Genomic DNA, 4,101 nt, shown 5'->3' with positions numbered 1-4,101 from the left:
GCTACTGTTCCTGTCACTTCTCACTTGGTTTTGAAAAGTCAGCACTTGCCTCTGAAAGGTCTGAAACACAACTTCTGCTATGAATGTGCTGCTTTCTTGCAAGCACAGTTTCATTCCTTGCATCCTTAGACTGTCAGTTCTTTGGGGTGAGAATCGCCTTCATATTCTTTATCTGCCATCAGTCCTAATGTCTGGGTAGGACTTGTAAAAACTATGGTTATGCTAGTAATGATTGGCAGCCTTAATAACATACAGGTATCTAAGACAGTGGGATGACCCAGGCAACAGTGTGTAGGCACTTATTGCAAGTTAGTGCAGAGATTGAATGCACTGACTTACCATGAGCTTTGAATGATGCAAGTATTTCCCTTGATGTTTGCCAGAGAAACTGCAGAGCCTTTTACCAAGAGTGACTGGACAAACTGTAGTAACATGCAATAGGGACTTTTTCGTGGTTGAAGAGCTGAAACACACATAACCTGAGGTGAAAACACACAGATATGTACACACTGATCTTGTTATGCACAGCTCTGGACAATGCTGTCAGGTCTAAGGGTCCATAACAGTCACGGTACTTGAAACCAGGAGTCTGCTCACAGCTTTGAATGTGTAGTGAGAAAATTCACTCAGTGGTGAGATCTTATTGTAAGATGTTTGACTCTCTAAGCAGGGTCTTAGCCTTAGGCCTCTGCCTGATGGACTTCACACAGTACAAGGCTTGAAGGTGTTACTTTCCCAGGCTGTCAGGCATATTATCCTGTTGCTCAACATTTTTCTTGCTTAGCTTCTTCCTCTTTTTTTCTCTTTATGATACAGTTTTTCTCAGGTCTCAAGGCTGTACTTCTTCTATGACCAGGAACTGACTACTACTGAATTTTTTATAGCCTCGGGGATGCTCTTTTAGCCCACATACGTGTTTTCAAGGCCTTTGCTATTACCTTATACTCGAACTGCGCATCGTAACATGAGACACCATTACAAAGCTTCTTTTCACAAAGTAAGTTCTCACGACAAGCCAACAATCCCAATACACCCTGGTCCTCTGGCCTCACAAAGTTAGCATAAGGACTGTGGTCTGTTACCAACAGCAGCAAAACTGCTTTTACTGGGCCACGAGCAGCTGAGAGAATCAGGTCCTTGAACATTTGCTGTAAACAAGCAGGGTTGCATCAGACCTGCCTCAGCGGTCAGATGCTTCTTCCATTAAATGTAACATCACTGGCAGAGACCTAGGAGTTCACAGGCTCCAAATGCTCGCTACTGCGGGCTCCACAGCATATATACACACTCTGATAAACTACCAGCAAGGCCCTAAGCTTTGGATAACTCTTTCAGTCAGAAAGGGGACAGCACTGACTCATGGCCCTATCTCTGTGCCATTTAAATGTGCGCATCTTTCCAACTTCCAGAAGCACTGGGGTTACACAAGGAAACCTGGCTGCCGGGAAAGGTGTACCAGAAGCACAAATACTTTCCCGTTACCTTCCCTACCACATTTTGGTTTCACTGTGTTTTCCTCCCCCTCTGCAAGAGCCAGCTGTAATTAATGGCTTCACCTAGTAACTTGAAAGACATGAAAACATACACCTCCATTTGGGAGACAGCAGTTCCTGGGGAATCCTGGACAACTGAAAAGAGCTGAGCAGGACAAAGCCACGGTGCCATGAAGTTGGAGCAACTGCACCAGGGAGATCAAGTTACTTGGAAATTAAAATCCAGGAGTTCTGAAAAACAAAAAGCAATCGTAGGCATTTGCCATTGAAACCTCTTTCTAACTTTTGGGTGCCTATTCCAAAGAGGCACAACTTACAGCACTGTGCTGGGCCAGTATCTACCAAACACTGCTTGATATTATGCAGCACCCTCAGGGAGAAGGGAGGGAAAAGAGACCGACAGGTACTGTGGCTATTCCAACCCTCGTGACAAGCACTGCAGCTACCCCAACCCCAGCGCCAGGCGCTGCATCTGAACCAGAGAACCAGCCTGTGCCGGTGTCAGTCGCCCCTATACAGAAGAAGAAATATGCAGAGAGATCAGTTCGCTCAGCAAGGGATGAAGGTTAACCAGGGTCATCATGAGAACAGGAGGAAGAGGCAGAACCTGAGATAATCACCCGCTCCCTATCCCTGAGTGAGCTGTGAGATATGCGAAAGGATTTTGCCCACCATCCAGGTGAGCACATTGTTACCTGGCTGCTCCGATGCTGGGATAATGGGCCAGTAGCTTGGAATTAGAGGGTAGGGAAGGCAAGCAGCTGGGATCCCTGTCTAGGGAAGGGGCCATTGACAAGGCAATTGGGAAGAAGACACAAGTCCTCAGCCTCTGGAGGGGACTTCTGTCAGGTGTGAAGGAAAAGTACCCCTTCAAGGAAGATGTTACATGTCACCCAGGCAAGTGGACCACCATGGAGAGAGGTATCCAGTATGTGAGGGAATTAGCCGTGCTGGAGGTGATTTATAATGATCCGGATAATGAGCAGTTACCCACAGATCCAGATGAAGTCCAATGCACACAACCCACGTGGCGGAAGTTTCTACGACATGCACCAGTGTCGTGTGCCAACTCACTGGCAATGATGTCCAGGAGAGAAGGCGAGGGACAAATGGTGGATGAAGTGGCTGGCCGACTCCGGCAATACGAGGGAAGTCTCTCTTCCTCCCTATGGGCCCATGTCTCGGCTGTAGATGAACTGTCCCGGGAGTTCCAGCAATTCAAAAAGTATATGTCCTCCCCACCTGTATGGGCCCGCATCTCAGCTATTAGGAGTAAGCGTTCCTCTGCTCAAGAGAGAGGAGATAGAAGGTACACACCATGGTGTACCCTGTGGTTTTACCTGCGTGACCATGGAGAGGACATGAGGAAGTGGGATGGAAAACCTACCTCGACCCTAGATGCACGGGTACGTGAGTTGCAAGAAAAAGCAATCAGAAAAGAGGATTCCTCCTGGAAAATGCTGTTCCAGTTTCCAGCAGGCAGGTCCCCAGAGAGAGTAGAAGGCTTGAGCTCATTTCTGATCCAGGTGTTTCCTGAGAGGCAGGAAGAGTACAGATGCTCCCTAGAAGCACCAAAGTGGTGCATGCACTTGTCTGAGCCAGGTTCCTCAGACAGAGCTGCCATCAGAAGCCCGTGAGCACTGACGGCCTCCTAGTTCAACAGAGAAGCTCCTCATTTTAATGGAAAGGATGTTCTTTACAGAGCAAAAGGAAATGCTGACTGTCCTGCCCTGAGGAGGCAGATCAGTGTCTGCTTTCGTTCTGTGTTTAGGTTTTTATTTAGTTCACTGGGAGCCTCTTCTTTTACACCAAAATCTGTTTTTGTGTTTGGCACAAGAGAACTAATTGGGACATTGTTTTTCCTACAAACGTCACTGTTAGGCTTTCCTGGGACTAAAAGTGGCTTCTTTTTTGATCATTGCTCAGCTAGGTCACTGACCATCGGAGCTTTTCGGTTGTGTCTGTTTGAGAAGTAAAAGGTGGCTGCCAGAAAGGCTCCAGACAGCTATCTACAAGGGTGTTTCCTCCCCAAAACCCCAGAAGAGACTAATGCTGCTGCTGTTGCATTTCTGCAGCCCTCCAGGAATCCCACTGTGTGTGTAGGGGAGGAATGAAAAAATCTCTGGGAATCTTTGCATGAAGGGTGCCTAAAACAAGAAAAGGCAAACCTGACATCATCGCAATTTGGGAGAGAAAGGGCTGAGCTACCAAGGCTACTGCTAGGGTACTGCCATTAGGCACCAGAGTTAACGCTGACTTGAGAAGCCTGGGCAGAGCCCAGAGCCCCTCGAAAGCAGCTGCAAGACCTGCCAGGAGGTACAGGCCAACTCCTCTGATGCTTTGGGCTCACGCTGGAACCCAAAGCGCTCCAAGCCCCAAAATCCAGCTGCCTCTGCAGGGCAGCTGCAGCCAGTGCAGAGCAGCGCGTGGCCGTGGGGCGCTGGAGCAGAGGGAGGGGGCGCTCGGGCCGGGCTCGGCTCCGCTCGGGACGGGCTCGGCTCGGCTCCGTCCGGCTCATCTCGTTTCGGCTGGGCTCGGCTGGGCTCGGCTCCGTTCGGCTCATCTCGTTTCGGCTCGGCTTGACTCGGCTCCCCTCGGCTCTGCTCCG

The sequence above is a fragment of the Haliaeetus leucocephalus genome, unplaced genomic scaffold (assembly GCF_000737465.1).
Source record: "Haliaeetus leucocephalus isolate CR32 unplaced genomic scaffold, Haliaeetus_leucocephalus-4.0 Scaffold92, whole genome shotgun sequence".
Lineage (NCBI taxonomy): Eukaryota > Metazoa > Chordata > Aves > Accipitriformes > Accipitridae > Haliaeetus > Haliaeetus leucocephalus.
The sequence above is the reverse complement of the archived record's forward strand: the minus strand, read 5'-3'. Positions refer to the sequence as shown.